Source organism: Maylandia zebra, linkage group LG14 (assembly GCF_041146795.1).
Source record: "Maylandia zebra isolate NMK-2024a linkage group LG14, Mzebra_GT3a, whole genome shotgun sequence".
NCBI classification, from domain to species: Eukaryota; Metazoa; Chordata; class Actinopteri; order Cichliformes; family Cichlidae; genus Maylandia; species Maylandia zebra.
The window spans coordinates 1,738,000-1,757,278 of record NC_135180.1 but is presented as its reverse complement, the minus strand read 5'-3'; the positions used below and the strand labels follow the sequence as shown (position 1 = coordinate 1,757,278).

The following is a 19,279-nucleotide window of genomic DNA, read 5'->3' as shown; positions in this document are numbered from 1 at the left end:
TCATGGTAGTTATTACATTAGAATAATTAGTGCTTTATTCACCCAGCAAAACAGACAGAAAAGGGTTTTGCTGTTTTCAGCTGGACAGGCTGAATGTCAGTGGAACACGTGCAGGAATCATTTTTCACTCCAAGCTTTAAATAAGTGAATCCATTCTATAAACTGAAACAATGCTGTCAAAGACCTGAGACAGTTCTTTGCTACTTTTTTATAGTTCCTGTTGGTGGCATTTTTGGCATTTCACCCTGGAGCTCTTTTCTGTTATAATAATGCAGTCAGTGCAACTCTTTGCATGATGAGTAGGTCACCTGGTGCTCCTGTGACTACACTGGATGCATCACTTGCTGTCTTTCATGTCTGTTGCACCAACTTTTGTACATTTTATGCATTATTAGAGCTCATGATTACCTACAGTGTAATTTACAACATTGATGAGGCATTTCTGGACTGCACATGAGGATAAACAGACCTTTCCCCAAGTTTTCCTTATCTACAGCCCAAGATTGTTCATTTTGGCTTCATAGTTTTGCAGCCGTTACTAAGTTTGGGGATTTTTTTCCCAGGTGGAAATGTCAAACAATAGCCTTGGGCTAGGCAGGCATAAATGATTTAGATGCAGTGACATCTGTTCTTTCTGTTCTGCAGACGTTATATATGCATGCAAATACACAGTCAAACAGCCTACAAGTCAAACCAGAAAAGAAAATATGCAAAAAGTCGAGCCAATGTTGAAATTATGAATACAAACGTGTCAAGACAGTTACATGCGACATGTAAAAATAAAAGTCAGAGTAAAGCAAAAAGTAATACTTTTTCTTTGAAGGCCTGAATCTTAATCAGGTTTCGACGACAGTGATCATGTGTGTTCCACTCAGTGAAAAACTGAAGATAACCTTGCTGCAAGTTTGCGGCTTCCTCTGCCCAAATGAGCCAGTTTCAAGCTTCGGGTGTTATGGAATATTTTTAATGAGGGTGCAAAAACCAGATTGTATGTATTTTACTAACCTTCAGAACGAAGGGACATGCCATCGATATGCAAGAATTCTAGTCAGTGATGTTTGCAGTTATGAAGATGAGATGTTCGTCTAAAGATCAAACTTTGTGTTTTTAACCTCTACTTCGTGCTTTGTTCTCAAACATACCGTTCAGAACTTGTTTTGAGGGGTGAAAGTTTGAGCCTTTGATGATGGCGTGACAGCTTTTGGATATTTATTCTCCGCAGCTTTACAGCTTCAGTAGAGTATACATCATGTTAATTTGGGCTGTTGCTGCCTTAACTAAACACTTCAGAAATTGTGGCTCTGCAGCTTTAATTACCCACAACAACAAGTCCAAGGGACTAGTTAGTTCAGCTGAAACTGTTATATTTTCAGGTTGTGTGGATGTTGTTCCATCTTGAATCCCTGGCCTCCGACCTTACCTAAATGTGAGCACACAACACTCAGACTTACAACTGCTGCAACTTTGATGGTTTTAGGACCCATTTAAACAGGGCAGAGAAACCTCCTGGCAACCGCCTGTCACTGGGGAGAAATGCTGCCGGTTGTGAACGTGATTGGTAAACTCGAGACATGCAGGCTGAGAGACACCGCTGCCGGGGCAATCACTGGTTGCAGAAAGGTGATGAATGAGATGATCCCTGTTAGTGTTAAGTATCAATATTTGGTGTTTCTGTATTGATAGAATATCATCATGCAAAATATATTATTTCTGCCCCCGGCTCACACACATCTTACAAACTAATTCATTTACCAATGATACACATTGTGGCTCAGACTATATCTGGTTAATAGCTTGGTCAGGTAGTGGAAGTGTAATGTTCTCACAGCTGCAGACCTTAAAGAGCTGTCGGTGTAAATGTAGTATGTGGTTGACACACAACCTTGGAAGCCCGCGTCTTTATTAGCACGAGTGAACGTGAGGCAGGCACCAGCCTTCTATCATGCACCACACATCAGCTGGTCAGTCAGGTCGTCCAGCCAGTCAGTGTTTCATCTGCTCAGCCAGTCATGATTCAGCCAGCCAAGAAGGCCCCCAGCCAGCCAGCATGGTAGGGAGCAGCAGAGGAGGACATAAATAATACATACTGTACAAGTGAAGACTTTAGAAGTATGGAGCTCGTTCAGTTCCTCTGGGCATCAGACAGCTCATTTTCTTTCTCTCTCATTTTCCTTCTTTCAGACATCTTAATCTCTCTGCACGACTGCATCTCTGCTCCTCAGGCTGTTTCTCCTTTCGTCTTCTGCATCTTATATTTACAGTATGTTTGGAGATTATGTGATGTGCTTTGCTAAAATACAATGCATTTGGTCACAAATGAGGGGTTTTAGATTAATTGAAGTTCTGGAAATATTTCATCCACGTAGTTCTCTGAGCTGGATGATATATTGGAAACAGCCATTTTCTGCTTGAAGTTCACTGGGTTCGTTGTGTCGTGTTACTCCATTTTCTCCTCGACTGCCATCTCTATTTATTTTACCGCCTTCAGTGGCAAACGTCCTCTCGTGTCCATCTGCCCGTTTCGCTCTCTCTCTTTCTCACACGCGCGCGCACGTACTTCCTCTCGACTTCCTCTTTCTCTGCTGAGCCGTTAACAAGCACTGCTCTGCTCTATAGGTGCCCCAACACAAGGTGCAGTATACACTGGCGACTACAGCAACTCATGAGTTACAGCCCTGTGAGAGAGCTCGGAGCTGGGGCATGCTCAGACGAGGGGGAGAGGAAGAGCTGCCTTCTGTCAGCGATGTACTAAAAGTAGTGGCAGTGGGTGTGTGCGTGAGCTGTGTGTGAACACACTGTGTAGCGTTGCCCTGTGGGGCCCATGTGTCTGTCCTCGGCCCTCCAAGTTCTATAACGCTGATCGACTTTAGACTGTTAATGAACATATCAAGCACCTCGTTTGGAGCCAGATAAATACACTGAAATTAAATGAAAACATGTATTCTTATGTCAGCTCACAATAATACAGAGAAACATGTTTTAGCAGTCGCACTGCCTGGATCAGTGTTTTTCTCAGTGTTGTGTGTATATCAGATATTTAATGTAAGGACATATGCAGGTGCATTTCTTTTGTATGAAAATACAAATTTCACATTTCGTGTCATTACTTTGCAGATTGAAGAGTTTTAAATGGTTTAATAAGGCTGTCATCACATATGTTTTAACTGCGTTTAGACTGCGTGTTGGGTTTGGTCTCAGCTGACTGAGATATTTTGTTAATTGTCTCTGAGCTTTCGTTCCTTAGTTACCTTTTCTATGTACCGAGTAGATATGTACGGGGCTGAGCCAGGCTTTCTGTAGAGCGGCACAGTTGGATAATATATTTAGTAGTTTCAGCAAACCTTAGTTGTACTAAAGTAAAATCATCTGAATTTTATCCTTTAAAAAGGCTTGATGTCTTACTAGCTCTTAACTTTTTTTTGAGTAAAATGAGTTTTGATCACATGGTGACTAAACACTGTAAATGAAAGTATAATATCTATATTTAAGCCACGACCTCAGTCTGGTCAGGATGTGTTTGAGTAATAACAGATCGTATCAGTGGACTAATCTGTGCACTAACCAAAACTAAGTAAGTAAAAGTAAGTAATCTAATAAGTAATCTGTTGACACCGCTTTCATCTGTTGGGTGTAAATATAGTTTGAGAACATCCCAATTAGTGCTTGGATAACAAAAATACATTTGACGTGCACAGTGCAACGTGTGGAAGAAAACAATGACTGCAATCATCAGTAAGACTCGGCACAGCATGTCCCACTCTGCATCAAGAACTCAGTGACCTTCCTGCTGTGTTTAGAGCCACAAGAAATCTGAAACTGAAGGTGCTCGGAGCTTAACACAGAGTGGTTAAATGTTGATGACCTCAAAGTAATGATCCGTCAGTAAATACATTGTCACACGTTGTCTTCAAAGGTTCTGAAAGGCTTACATTTATCTCACTAAATATGTGCACCATCAGTCATTGTGATGGTGAAGTTTTAGTGCAGATCCATGTCAGTCAAATCAATCAATCAATTTGATATCCTCAAATAAAACTGTGAAATTACTTTATTTTGTTGTGTTTTTGGCAAATATGTAACTTTAAGTATAAATGCCAAGAGGAGGCCAGAGAGTTAGTGACCAAAGTTGCACAAAAGTACGGTAAATAATTGTGTCAGTTCTCTTTCATTATTGACACAATATGGATATTTCATTGGAAATGCATGCTCACTGTGAGAATCCTAGACAGAACAACTCTTATAGTTAAACTTTTTAACTGAAAAACTTTCTGGATTTTCCATTTTAATAGTAGTCTTGATGGTCTTTTTGTATCTCTTCACTCAAATGGGGATTTGAATTGATTTCAGTTGACACCATCCTCCAGTATCTGTCATTGTTGTCAAGAGTTACTGGATATCTGCTTAATAGCATTTAACGGACCTGCTTATATCCTTTATATATATTGTTCTTTTATGCTTTTATATGCATTTCTTTTGCTTCTGTGTTTTCAATGCCATTTAACACGTTGGTACTTTGCCATAGCCTTCATCCTCCCTGTTACTTCGTCTTACCCTCTTGTATGTTAAGCACTTTGGTACACCACTGGTTTTTAAATGTGCTATATAAATAAAGTTTGTTGTTGTTGTTGCTGTGCTTTCTTTCCAGGTCAAACTGGCACAAATTACAAAAGACTCACTTTTGTCCTCAGAAATACTTTTGGAGTTATTTATTCACTTGTGCTTTGAGTCCGAAAGGTGGTTGGTGCCTGTTGTGGTGTAATCCCTGAACCACATGGTGGACACCAGAGGTAAAGGGAACCATTAGGCTGAAGAAGGAGTCCTATAGGGCTTGGTTAGTCTGTGGGACTTCGGAGAAAGCTGATAGGTACTGACAGGCCAAGCAAAACGCACCTCGGGCAGTGGCTGAAGCAGAAAACTCGGGTGTGGGGCTGCCTCGAAAGATTCTAGCAAACCGTCAGACGACTCAGGAAGGAAAGCTGTGCTTTACCTGTAATGTGCAGAAATGAGCTTCCTCTGAAGGGTGGCTGGCCTCTCCCTTAGAGATAGGGTGAGGAGTTCGGCCATCCAGGAGGGGCTCAGAGTAGAGCCACTGCTGCTCCACATCGAAAGGAGCCAGTTGAGGTGGTTCGGGCATCTGACAAGGATGCCTCCTGGGCGCCTCCTGGGTGAGGTGTTCCAGGCATGTCCCACCAGGAGGAGGCCCCGGGGCAGACCCAGGACACACTGGAGAAATTGTATCTCTCGGCTGGCTGGGAATGCCTTAGTGTTCCCCCTGACAAGCTGGAGGAGGTGGCCTGGGAGAGGGAGGTCTGGGCTTCTCTGCTTAGGCTTCTGCTCCTGTGACCCGGCCCCGGATAAGCAGAAGAAAATCGATTGATGGACGGATGGCACTTTAAGTGGAAGGCTGCAGAATAGGGAGGTTGTATAGGAGTGAGGCAACTTTTGATGATGTAACAGGTAAAGCAGACAGAGGAGTACAGAGACAAGCGACTAAACAACATCACCTGATTCCCCTCTGTCCTTTTAATGCCATTACCAGCAAGGACTCAAGTGGACCTCACTGGACAGCACAGGCGGAAGCAGGAGTGTGTGTGTGTGAGGGGGGGTATGAAAAATTCATAATAATTTCACATTTCATCAAAAAAGATTATTTGAGGATTAGTGCGTAACAACAACAAAAAGGGAAAATGCAAAGCACATAGACAGAGGGCGAGTGTGCCAGACAAAAGGTGAGCACGATCGTTCCCTTTCCATCCATTTATCCCTCCCTTTCTCACCCTCCACCCCTCTGCCGACCCCTCTGTCTGCTCTGTCATTCTCTCTGTCCCCTCTCTGCTCTTGCCTTTGTCTGCCTCTGGCCAGAGTCTGGCGAACTCAGACAAAAGAATGCCGCCTGTCATGGAGAAAGAGCAAAGGTCTTGGCTCTCGGGAGGTGGTGGAGGGGTGGCCGGGTGTCAGGGTTGGAAAGGCATTGTCAAAGCTGTGGCTATCTATTGTTGTTTTCTGGGCTTGCTCCCTACCTCGCCCGTCTCCTCTGTCTCCGATTTCCTTTAATGTCCATGTGGGTTTTTCTGTTTTTTTAACGCTGTAAGAGCGAGGGATGGAGACTGTAGGGAAAAATGGGGAAATGCGACAGATGTCACACTTGAAGCTGTTCGCCCATTTACCGCTGTGGCTCAAGGCTCAGCGGCGTGCTCGTGGTTCTTGCCACACAGCGGGCTCGGGTGCCTCCGGCAGGGTTCAGATTTTGGAGCAGTAAGTCTGACGAACTGCTAATTTCGGATCATCTACTTCTCTCCTTTAATGTTCACATGACCCTCTCTGTAATTAACAATCCCCGTATTATCTCTTTCCGGAATATCAAGAATATAAATCTTGATATCCTTTCCTCTGCTTTTTCTAGCTGCTTGTCTTCTAACAACTTAGCTATTCAAGAGGACCTGGTACTTTTTTATAATCATAGCCTTAGTAGTATTTTAAATTCCCTGGCTCCACAAAAAACCAGAACTGTACTTTTTTCTCGCTCTGCACCCTGGTACACCCCTGAACTCCGGCTACTGAAAGCTAAAGGCCGACAGCTTGAACGTCTCTATAAGAAAACTGGCCTTACTATTCATAAGGATATGTTTAATAACCACGTTCTGTTTTACCAGGAATGTATTAGTCAAACCAAATCTGCTTATTACTCTGCTATTGTCTGCTCAAGTGAGAACTCTACCAAGACCCTTTTCTCACTATTCAACTCTTTTAACAGGCCACCTGATTCTCTCCCTGCTCATCTCTATTCATCTAACTTCTGTGATGCTCTAATGCTATTCTTTATTGATAAAATTCATAAAATACACTTAGACCTGGACCCTAATGCTCAATGTAGCTTCTCTGTCCTAACTTCTCCCCCTTCTCACTTCCTCTCTGTTTTTCAACTTCCATCCTTAGTTGATATTGCTGATCTCATCCATAAATCAAAGCCTTCTACCTGCCAGCTCGATCCTATCCCCACTGTCCTCGTCAAAGCCTGCTTACTCCCTCTCCGTCCCCTCATATCTGCTATTATTCACTCTTCACTCACCACTGGAACTGTTCCTGCTTCCTTCAAAGTTGCTGCTATTACCCCAATTCTGAAAAAAACTGGTCTAGATCCCAACAACTTTAATAATTTTCGTCCTATCTCCAATCTACCATTTCTCTCAAAAATCCTTGAAAAAATACTTGCTTCACAAGTCCATCTTCACCTAACTGATAATAACCTTTATGAACAGTTCCAGTCCGGCTTTCGTCCTCTACATAGCACTGAAACTGCTCTTATAAAAATAACAAACGACCTTCTTATAGCAGCTGATTCTGGTCTCCTCTCCATCCTTATCCTTCTTGATCTGAGTGCAGCTTTGGACACCATCTCTCATCCCATTCTCCTTAGCAGATTAGCTTCTATTGGTCTCTCTCACACTCCACTAGCCTGGTTTAAATCATACCTATCTGACCGCACTCAGTTCATTCAATTAAAATCCTTCACTTCTCAGCTTTCTCCTTTATCCACTGGGGTGCCGCAGGGATCTGTCCTCGGGCCCCTTCTTTTCATCATCTACCTTCTTCCACTCGGACATATTTTTCGTAAATATAATATTCAGTTCCACTGCTACGCCGATGACACCCAGCTCTATCTCTCTACCAAACCTGACTCTACTCTTCCTCCACCCTCCCTCATCCTCTGTCTAGCTGAACTTAATTCTTGGTTCTCCTCCAACTTTCTTAAACTCAACAGCAATAAATCGGAACTTCTTCTGGTTGGCACTAAACGACTGCTATCCAGAATTAACAATTTCTCTCTCACCATCAATAACTCGCTGGTCCCTATCTCTCCCTCTGTGAAAAGCTTGGGTGTCATTCTCGATAGCACATTATCCTTTAACTCACATATCAATAATATTACACGTGCAGCATATTTCCAACTCCGTAACATTAATCGCCTCCGCCCCTTCCTCACACCTCACGCCACTGCCATTCTCATCCATAATCTTGTTATCTCTAGAATTGACTACTGCAACTCATTATTATTTGGCCTCACACAAAAATCTATCAACAAGCTCCAACGTGTCCAGAACTCTGCTGCCCGTATTATTACTAGGACTTCTTCTACCCACCACATCTCCCCAATCCTGAAGCAACTTCACTGGCTCCCGGTCAAATTTCGCATCCATTTTAAAATAATTCTGTATACATTCAAGGCTATTCATTCTCTCTCTCCACCGTACCTCTCTGACTTATTACAGATGAAGCTCCCATCCCGCTGCCTCAGATCTTCATCTTCTCTTTCTCTCTCTGTTCCCTCTGCTCGTCTGATCACAATGGGAGGGAGGGCCTTTAGTTGCTCTGCCCCTCGACTTTGGAATTCCCTACCCCCGGACCTCAGAAATATTAGCTCATTCTCTCTTTTTAAGTCCACCCTCAAAACTCATCTGTTTAAAATTGCCTATTCTTAAATTTCTGTATGTTTTAACTTTTATCTTCTATTTTTACCATTGTGTATATTTCCAGTTTTTATCTGTTGTACAGTGTCCTTGGGTGCTTTGAAAGGCGCTATTTAAATAAAATGTATTATTATTATTATTATTATTATTATTATTATTATTATTATTAGGTGATTCATTTTCTTTGCGGAGTGAGCTGCTGTGGAAAGATGAGCATCCAGTGGAGGATGAAGTTTGCTTCTTTGCTCTTGAGTGATGTCACCACAAAAAGTAATTAAAGTAACTAAGTAAGGCATGTACATGAGTATTAAGATACTTGTACTTTACTATACAGTACAGTTCAAAAGAAATGCTTTTTAAAAAAGATGCTGTTTGGCCTGTAACTTCCTAAAATGAGCACCATGTAAACTGAATTTTACGATGTGAAGTCTTAACCCGAACCCTGAGGCATCACATCACCTGAGCTGTGATGGTTGTTGTCCCAAGCCTTGGCATTCAGTGAGGTGTGACTTCTGTTATTCTCCAAAACATAAAGTTAGGATCAGGTTAGATTTGATAGATTAAGGTTAGATTTAATCATGGTGACTTTAAAGACAGTATGACGTTAACTCTTTGGAAGGAGCTGATTAGTACTGTTCTCTCACGTAACTCCACATGCTTGAGAAACGTCTTTGCTGTGGTTATTGATGGGGTGATTTTTAGAGGGCAAACAGAATAATGTTGGTTCTGTGAATAAGAGAAACTCATTTGCTTGTTTGCGTTCTGGCGCCCTGGTAGTGGATAGAACAAAGATCTTCATATTTTTAATAATGAGATGTAATATGCATGTAAAAGTGAAGAGGATATAAATCTACGGTAGATGAAAGTCCTGTTCTTTTCCTTTCTGAATGCAGCTTGGAGATCCCCGTGCTTTGACAAGGTTACAGTAACACGACTTCCCGTTGTCAGTCTGTATTTGCGCAACGGTCTTTCGATTTGAAAGGTTTTAGGAAGTGCTGGTCAAGTCTTAGTCAGTCTGTTGCCAAATGACAGTCGGCTCTCAAAGGTAAAAAGTTCAACACTGTGACTTGACTGAAGAGCACAAAGTGGAGCTGACACCTGATGTCAAATTGAAGCTGTTCTGCCCTCTGTGGGAATCATAAGTGGGGGATTGAAGCCGATGCCCCTGCCATCGGGCAAGATTTTAATCTCCTTCAATATTTTGCCATTCCTAACCTTTAGCCTAGTCCTTCTGGGTATTTTGCCGCTCTGCGACCAAGTGTTGCTACGCAGCAGTCTGGGGACACATTGATTATTCAGTCTGAAAGCCGGGGCAGCCAGTTGTCTCTGGCTCTGCTTTGATTCGCTGAAATGCCATTCTGACGGATGCCGGGGGTGATACTTCCCACAGTAAACACTAAATATTTACCAAGTCAAAAACAGTCAGCGCCTAAATGTGAATCCTAACACTTATATGGTCTGGACAGTAACTGGCACATATTGCTGCACACACACAAAGTGAGACTTGCATGCATGAGTTTGAAAGGATGTTTGCTTTTGTTGTATACGCCTTGAATAGGCGTTAAGTGCTAACTTGAAATGAATTAGTTAGGTGTGCATCCTTCAGCGATTCCTTAAAGTGTCTGAGAGCAGAGCGAGCGCTGCGTACTGTCACCGGCTCCACTGCAGTTTCTCTGTTGTGCCAGCAGATGGAGAAAGGCAACGTGTTTATAGGATAATGAGAGTGAAAGGCAGCCACATGGTGAGGGATGATTGCAGGGCTGAGTCTCTGTGGTCCGATACCCAGGTCGTCGCTTTGATTGACAGGCAACACTGTTCTTGATGCTTTTCTTTTTTAAGGAGGTTCTTTACTAATTCTTTCACTAAAGAAAAGCAGAATATGAACATGTTATTGGCTTTTCTTGCTACCAGTGAAACGAGTATCAAAAATGTTGTTAAATGTTATGGTTGTGTTTTTTTTAAAGTAAAGAAGTGGCTGTCTGTGTATTCAAACACATTTCCTTGAATTCAAATGGGGATGCACAGCTGATCAAAATATAAAACAGTAAAATAGTCCAGTTCAAAGGGTTCTTCACGATGCGCTGAAAGCCTCACCTACACACACACACACTCTGTTAAACGAGGGTCTCTGGGAGATGATTTCCTTCCCTGTGTGTCGTCCCCCTCGCGCCCCTCCCCAGCCCCCTGCCGCCTCCCCCTCCCTCCTCTGCTACGCAGTGTAAACACAGTGTTCCAGAGGAATGTTGGACTCCCTGACCTCCACTGCAGTTCACTCGGTTCAGCCTGGCCGCGCTGTGCTCCGGCATCGGCAGCGGCAGCCCCCCTACCCTACCTCCCCACACCTTCCCGCTTCCCCCTCCAGAGCCCCTTCCCTCCGTTTTTTTCTTTTTCTTTCCCCCCGCCATGCCTCGCTCCTTCTCCTGTGCCTCTCCTGCTCTTTATCTTCCTCCTCCTCTTTTCTTACCCCATTTTTCTTTTGGTTGTCCTTGTCCCTCACTCCTGCCCCGCCCCCCTCTCTTTTCCCCTCGTTCTCTCCTTTCTCCTTACTTCCTCCCTTTACCTTGCAGTCTTTTCGCTTTGTAGGGATGGATGGTTTCTCTTTATGTGCTTCACTTCACTGATTCGACTAGAAACTAAAGGGGGGTTACAAGTGCATCTGGCCACTAGCTGATTGGATTACTGAGGTGACAAGGTGGCCAGAGCAGACGTGGTGTTTGCAGTTTTGACCCGACTGTGGCTTTTTCACCATGCAGAGGTTCACAGGGTTTAATTGCTGGAGCATAGAGCAGATCATAAATACATCCAGGCGGTCACTGGAGGTCGGGCTGAATGCAAACGTCTGGGGGAATCAGAGACTGTTTGTGTATTTGTAATAGATGCTGCTTGTGCTGCAGGTGCTACACAGGAACAGCTGTGTCCCCGCCGGCTGCCAGCTAACCTGATCAACAGGATCAGCAGCCAGCCAACAGAAAATCCTGAATATAGATGGATCAGAGGAGGGAACGTGTGTGTGTTTCAGGGTGCTCTTTCAGATCATAGGAGGCCATTCTTAACATGCAAACCAAATTCCCCCTTTTAAAAAAAACCTTCGGTGCAAACTGCAGATGCTGTACTTTCGAACGGAATAATTTGATAGATCATGCAGTAAGGTGCACTGCAGTGTGAGTGTCAGTGCTAGAAGAAGCAGGGATGTCCTTTCCTGGGCAGGCTGAACTTCAGAGGTATCATAACATGTTCTTAAAGAGCGCTAACTACTCTTCACTAGGTGTGCAGCTGTATCTGTCACTGTTGATCAAATCTATCATAAGTAATGCAAAAAACTGTAACTTGATTCATGAACTGTACGGTGAGGAGATCCTGTGGTGGTTTGGGGCCAGTTGTTCCTGTAAAGCAAGGGTGGGGAACTCTGGTGTCCTGCATGTTTTAGGGTCAACACACCTGAGTCAAATGGTTGGTTCATTACCTGGCCTCTGGAGAACTTGAAGCCATTTAAATCAGCTGTGTTGGATCAAGGACACCTGGATCTAAAACCTGTAGGACACCGCCCTCGAGGCCTGGAGTAATCCAATCAATACAAAGTTCTGAGTGATCACTTTCATGCTACGGTGAGACTTTTCTATCCTGATGGGAGAGATCTCTTCCAGGCAGGAGTGCAGCCAGGGGGGTGTTTTCAAATTACTTCTTGTTATGTTTCAGCATCATTGCAGAAGAAGAATAAATAAAAAGCAAGACACCGTTTTCTTTGCCAGCCTGTTGGTGCCACCACTAGGATGGCGATGCTTCCATCCAGAGGAAAAAGGAGTCCCCGAGGATGACAGTGATGTGAATCAGTTTGTATGGAATTGGTCGCACTCCCCACTACCATCATTTAAACATTTAATAAGAGAATCTTTAGTATGAGTGATAATTCCCTTTGTTTTTAATTAGTGGCTCGTCTGTACACCATGCATGATTATAATTTGTGATGTGCTAGATCCTGTCAGCATTTAATAAAAGATATTCTGATGTCATACGGCTCTGTCTTTAAATCAAGCAGTGATGTGACAGAATGTGGTATCACGGCATCATGAAATGGGAAAACCTAACTGAAGGTATCTGGAGCTAATTGTGGCAAAGATGCAGGACTGGAGATTATTTCTGTCTGAACCATCCAGTCTCTCAAATATGATCAAATTCAGAGCACAGCGTGTTTGGGAGATTTAACCAGGAGTCGAGCGTATTACAGTTGCTCTCCAAGAACAGGAAGTGGAAATTCAGGTCAGTGATTGATGTGTTACTGTCAGTTGTGGTCTGTCATAAATACAGCGCTAGCTGTGCAGGACACATGTGACATTTGCAGCATTGCAAACACATGCCACCGAAAAGAAAAGAAAGAAAACGGCAGAGCTAGATGATGAGAGCTCACAGCCATCATGTGATAAACAGCCCGACTGACGAGTATGCAGAGACATCTCGTCATCTGTGGCTTATATGGGTTCAAGTACTGTTTACAAAAGCCACAAATGCTGTTGTGCAGAAAATAAAAAGAACTCACTTTGGCCAAAAGTCATTAACACAGATTTCACGCTCTGCGCTCCAACACTAGGAAACACAGGTGTTTAGGTTGTCCGCTCCTTTATGTCTGCTTCTAACAAGGAAACAAAATCGTGTTCTTCTCATCATCATCTTCAGCCGCATCATCAGCCTGACTCAGTCGTCTCTCGTGGTCCTCCCTTCCATTAACATTAACCTTCATTGGCGTTTTTCCCGTCTCTTCCTTCCTGCCTTCTCCTCAGCGATTTGCTTTTATTTGCTTCCATAAATCCCAGCCGCTGTGCAACCAGCCAGTGTCTCTCCATATGTAATTATGGGATCTTTTTCACTCAGATTGTGAGTGTTGCCCGCCTGTTTGCACCGTGGCTGCGAGCACGGCAGTGATCATCAGTTACCTGGGCGGTGTAATTGTTGCACGCAGATAATGAAAACGATGCTGGTGGAGGAACATGTGGCCGTTATGCTCATTATGCAGACGGGGAAGAGGAACTTGGCTGACCTCTGCTGGGCTCTGACAGGCACTGTTGCAGATGTTGATCGGCGTTAATGACTTGATGCGGGATGTATATGTATTCTCAAAGCTTCCTCTGGCTTCAGTTACCCACAGAGAGGCTTTGGAGATGATTTAGAGGTGCGTCCTGTTATCCAGCAAAGAGCATCTACAGATGTAGATGGCAGTATAAGAATACTGCCATCTAGTACATCTGTATACACTGGACTACATGTAAGAACATGTAGTCCAGTGTATAATTGATGGGCGTAGGTTTTATTTGTGCATTCTTGCATTCAGGTGAATTTTTATGCATCAGTTTGTGGTGGACATGTGTTGTAGCCCAGAAAACACTGGGCTATAATGTGATCAGGTGTTCTGCATTACTTTTAAATCATCATGTTCACCTTTTCTCATTTAATGTTACTCTTGCTGACTCACAGGTGGACACAGTTTACACAGTTTGCTGGGTTCAAGAGGTGAGACTGAGTTACGCACTGACTGATAACAGGCTCAGACGTGCATGTTTCACCTGTTTGTGCCAATGGCACACATTAGTTTAGCTTCATTTATCAACCCCGGAATTGATTTCTGTTCGCTAATGTTCAAAACGTGTCACACAGACGGTGTAATTCATCATGTGCTTGTCCTGTTTTACTGACAACTGAGTGAAAACCAGAAGATCTGCAACATTTCCCCGAGATTAGCGAGCAACGGAGCAGCAACACCTGTGAATTAGAAGTCAGCGGCTCCCCGTCCATTCTTTGAGAAAAAAAATGTTTGACATCGACCCTCCTCCTTATTGGGTATCCAGTGAAATCTGCATCTGTGATGTAAATGCAGTTATTTTGACCCTAAATATCTTCATTTTAATTGGAAGGTATAAAGGGCAAAACAATGGTGGTGAGAGCAGGAACCCCTAATAATGAAAAATACATTTTCTAATTTGAATTAAACATGTGGAACCGCTTCACCAACCGCAGGCCGGCATAAGAAAGGGAGCAGAATTCGATCTGAGGGACTTTACTGGGAAGGAGAAGACTGATGGCGGGAGCATGAGCGAGCGAGGGAGTGAGACAGAGAGAGAGAAGCAGATGGCTGGAAATATAGCCTGTTAAATTATTCATCTAGGCTGGAGTCTGGAGATAGAGAGATGGATCGGAGCTGGCATGGACACTTTTATTAGGATTCCGAGAGCTGTGAGGAGAGAGTGCTTCAAAATGCTGTGATTGCCTTTTGAGACTATATGAAAAGTAATTGCGTCAGGTCTGGGAACAGCTTTTATGGCAGAGCAATTCAACCTAAAGTCTCAAATTAAAAAAGCAAAATAAGGACAGATATACACAGAGAACCTGCAAAGCATAAAAATGAGTTTCTTTAGACAAGAAAACATCTTTCGCTTTACTTTTTGGAGCCATCATTGTCTCTCGACAAGGAGTTCTGGGCATGCTCAGATATTTCAGCTGCAGCGATTCATTTTCAGTTCATGCAGAGGGTAACGCGCAAAAACAGTCGCAAGTTTCCTAATCCCATATTCTGACACTCGTGACTGTGTGTGAGGTGACTGGGGTCACTGCGTGTGGACTGAAAAAGCTGCCCTCAGTTTGGGTTTCAGAGTAAGTTGCTTCAGCCGCAGCCAGGACGAATAAAAATGAAACATGGCTGCAGGGGCAACCGACCCGCTTCGTAAAAGAAGATTTGCGGTGGGCATATGTTGCGAGCGTCTGCAACAGGAAGCCTGCAGAGGAGCGGATGAAGCTGACTATAATTCACAGGAATGTCTAGTAGACTAATATTTTTCCAATCCTAACCCTGAGTTTAGTGGTTTAGCTCAAATATTTGCATTAAAAAATCCTTTATTTGCCTTTTAGATGGGTCCTCTTTGCTTTCCCCTCCCCTCCATCCTTTCCTCCGCTGCACAGTAAATATGAGGGTTTTTTTCCATCATGTGCATCATATATGACTCTCCCAGATTCAGAGAACACACACACACGCGTGCACACACTGATGCACACATGCTCCTGAGCGGAGGGCTCTGGGGAAATAGAGCAGAGAGGAAGCTACGTGCCTTCGCCAAGCAAGGGCTGTCTGGTGTCATGGCAACAGGGCTGCAGATTACCCCACCCTCCATCATTCAGGGAAAGGAGAGGAGACACACTCATGCACACATATATAGGTGTGTGGAGACACAGCATTCACAAAAGGGGTTTAAAATGATCTGATATTCACAAATAATCAGCTTAAGTGTGAATTAGTAATGGCAGTAGCATCTCAGCTACATGAGGAGAGGGAGAGGCGAGGGAGGGAGGGAAGCGCAAAAGGCGAGCGATGATGAGAGCGGCGCAGGGAGCGCTGGAGATGTGCAGAGGGGCCATAAACATATAGTAGCACTAAATACGTCTGGGGGATATACTGTTATTAAAAGCGGTAAGGTTATCCAGAGAGCAGCTTTACCATGGGGTTGGACGTTTTGCTACGTGCTGCTCGAGTCCTGCTAAAATGAATTTAGCGGGAGATATTATCCTCCCTGTGTGTGAGTGCTGGAGCCTGAGAGCAGAGGCAGTGATGCATGGACGAGCTGACAGCAAGAGAGGAGATAATATTAGAGCCCGCATGAGGGTATAAAAGGGTAGCTGGAGCTTTTTGTAGCAAAAAAAATGCAAGAAAGACGGGGCGTGGAGGAGATAAATGACACCAGCCTGGAGAGAGAGAGAGGATGAGACAGCTAGAAGGGAGGGAGGCGAGGTCGTTTGAGGATATCTCCTCTGAAATTGACTGCGGCACAGCCATCGTCCACAGTTACATCACAGCTGAGCTCAAACTCGGGATGAACCTCTCCCTCCTGCTCACTCGCCTCTTTGTCCCCGCCAACCTTTAAATGCTTCAAAGCCGTACGGAAACGAAGCAGCACAGACTGAGCACGTGCAACGAGACGCGTCGCACTTTTAATGGGGTTCGCCGGGACAGGATGCGACCAGGGAACCGAAGCCGGCGTCATTTTCTCGTGAGCCTGCTCAGCGCCGCCAGGTGTCTTTAATGGGCCTCGTTAAAGCTCCCTTACACACTGTAAACAAGGCGCCAAACTCGTTTTAAAAGGCTTTGTCCTCCACAGAGGAGCGGCCTGTCATTAGAAATCAGGTAGCGTCACAGCCGAATGATCACATACACACAATCTACCTTCCTCTTACAGATACATCCTTTCAGCGTCAGCAGGCCCCTGACTCTCCACAGACCTTTATCTTTGCAGTGACGCTTTACAGTTGCTTTGCAGTATAATGTAAAACTGCTGCTTCACATTCACGATGGAATCCCCGGGAAATCGGAGAATCTGCAAAGTCCAAATTAAAAACCAGTTTTTTCGTCCCAGATTTAATATCTGCACATCAAACTGCATGTGATCATTTTGATGTAGGGCTACGTAACGCGGCTAAAAGCCATTACCATGACTTGAAACTATAACTGCTAGAAGGAATATTGGATTGCATGATTCACACGTGTGATAAAGCATAGACTGGTCAGATTTGGACTCTCCGTGAAAGGGTGCCTTTAAAAACAAGTCCATTAATAAATAAAAGTCATTATTATGTTGAACAAATCAAATCAAGTTTCTGTCTCCTTCTGTTTAACCTGAATGAAGACCATCACTCGTCGTATTCCTGACCACAAAGCCCATCAGACGTTTATGGGCTCATTTCCTACCATGATGAATCCAGTCTCTAGAGGTCACACAGTTTGTACCTGGAGATTTTTCCCCACATGGACATCGCTGTTACAACCATAAACATTTTAGCAGCTCTCGGTAAATTCAGCTTTTACGTTTTCCTGGTTTTGTTCTCCCTAAGTATCTTTGCGGTTCTCACCAGCTCTCCAGCCTAAAAAATTACACAGCTTAAAAACTGCAGAAACATGCCAGCTGTACTAAATATAATACTAAATAAAACTTCTGTGTACAAGTAAATGCTCTTTTTTTATTTGTCAGAAGCTTTGATAGACTTCAAAAACAAACAAAAAAAAGGATTTTCTGACTTTAACTATTAAAGAAGCTTCATGCACTGTTTAAACTTTCAATTGTTTTAAACGTTGGTTTTGTTGGTGCGTTGGCTTGTTGGGGGTAACACTAATTTTAACTAAGTTTACTTGTCCAGGCAGCTCAGATCAACCATTCCTAGTTGGATTTCCCTTTGTCTCAGACTCTCCAGCTGTGGTGGCAGAGAAGCCTTTTAATATTAACTTGTCTCATCTCTCCATCCTTAGGACACAAGCAGAGCCCTGGATCCACAGGTGACTCCTGGCAGTAATGGGTAAGTGATGATTTGACAGTCATCAGTAGTACTAGTAGAGATTTGTCACTGTGAACACTGCTGTTGTTAGCTAGTGCTACCAGCTAACACAGATGTCTCTCTGCTTTCTGAGAAGCTCTCGTGTGCACATTCTGCTCTGTAATAAAAAAGTTACAAAGTTACAGTTTCTTCAAACGTTAAATGGTAACAAAATAAGTTAATGGCTGTGATCCGTTGCTGTCAGTCGTGTCTGGAAAGTAAAAGCAAATCATAATCCTTGAAGGTCCACCTGAGATCACAGATTTACTTCTATGTTGTTTCCTTGCTGAACTTTACTGATTTCCTCTTCGCGTGTGATGGTAAAACAGTGAAGTGCTCACACTTACAGTAAACCAGGTGTTTTAACTTGTTAGCGTGCTCGTTCTCTTGGTTTGGTTGCACCTGTTTTTCTTTTTGGCCAAATGAATTAACCTGCACTCACCTGTGAAATGAGCTGTCGTGTACAATAACAGTGTGTGCACTAACCGAGCGTTGGAAAGCAACACCATAATTTGTAACTTTAATGAGGCTTCAATATACCTGTTGAACAGAAGTGTTGAATAGAAGTGAGTAAAAAACTGCAGGTACTCACTGACTGGTAATACGTCGCTGCAGCTTATTTTATTTGTCTTGCTAGTGACACATAAATGCAGCATGGAACTGCCCACCTCCAGCTACAGCAGACTCCTAATTATTCTAATGAGTGAAAAAACACTTATGTGGGTGTGCAGCCCCTTTAGGATCAGCAGTGTTTTCACTGCAAAGATTTTAACCTGTCGCAGCAGGAAAAGCACGGGTGGTTTTGTTAAAGTGGTTCACTTACACTACGTGCCATGAGCCTGATGCACAAACACCAAGACCCTGAAACTACTTCACTAAACACTGGTATATTGGACATCATCACATTTCTGTTTTGGAGCCGGAAGTGATCGTATTTGGAAAAGATGCTGGTGTTCTTAGTTATGAGCTAAAAAGTTGAGTTAGCAAGCTCTGTCCTTAGACTGACTCACTGCATTTGTGCTAAATAACATACTCGTACACATGCTGTCACCTACCCTAGAAGGTTGTTACATAGACCACATCCCTTCCAGCAGCACATATACAGTCAAAGAGTCCAGTTGAGATGAGCAGTGATGTTTAGCAGACACTGATTGGTTCCATCTGTGGGGTTTTTTTTTAGCAGAGCTGAAAACCAACAGATATTTAATATCACTATGAGCTTTTCTAGGATCTTCCACTGTGAACGGCAACACTCTGTAGGAGCGTTCTTTAAGTTACAGGTGAGTAAACGCTGGCCACACGTCTGGTCTCTGCAGGGCCTGACTCACCATGACAGTTGGCGGCTGAACATAACTCTGCTTTTTGCCAATAAAAACCAAAAAATCCCAACAAATCACACCCATATAACAACATGCAGCAATTACACTGCCAACTTAAGCCACGTGAAAAATAACACTGACATGGCTCTT

General features: G+C 43.6%; 1 long non-coding RNA gene across 3 annotated transcripts in view; it reads left to right on the top strand.

The window, feature by feature from the left end:
- The window catches only part of LOC143422004 (uncharacterized), a 119,896-nt gene that overhangs the window by 17,888 nt on the left and 82,729 nt on the right, over positions 1-19,279 (top strand). For all 3 annotated transcript variants that reach the window (XR_013101584.1, XR_013101583.1, XR_013101582.1), the window contains exon 2: positions 17,746-17,792. This is a non-coding gene — a long non-coding RNA (uncharacterized LOC143422004). The remainder of the gene's footprint in view (positions 1-17,745; positions 17,793-19,279) is intronic.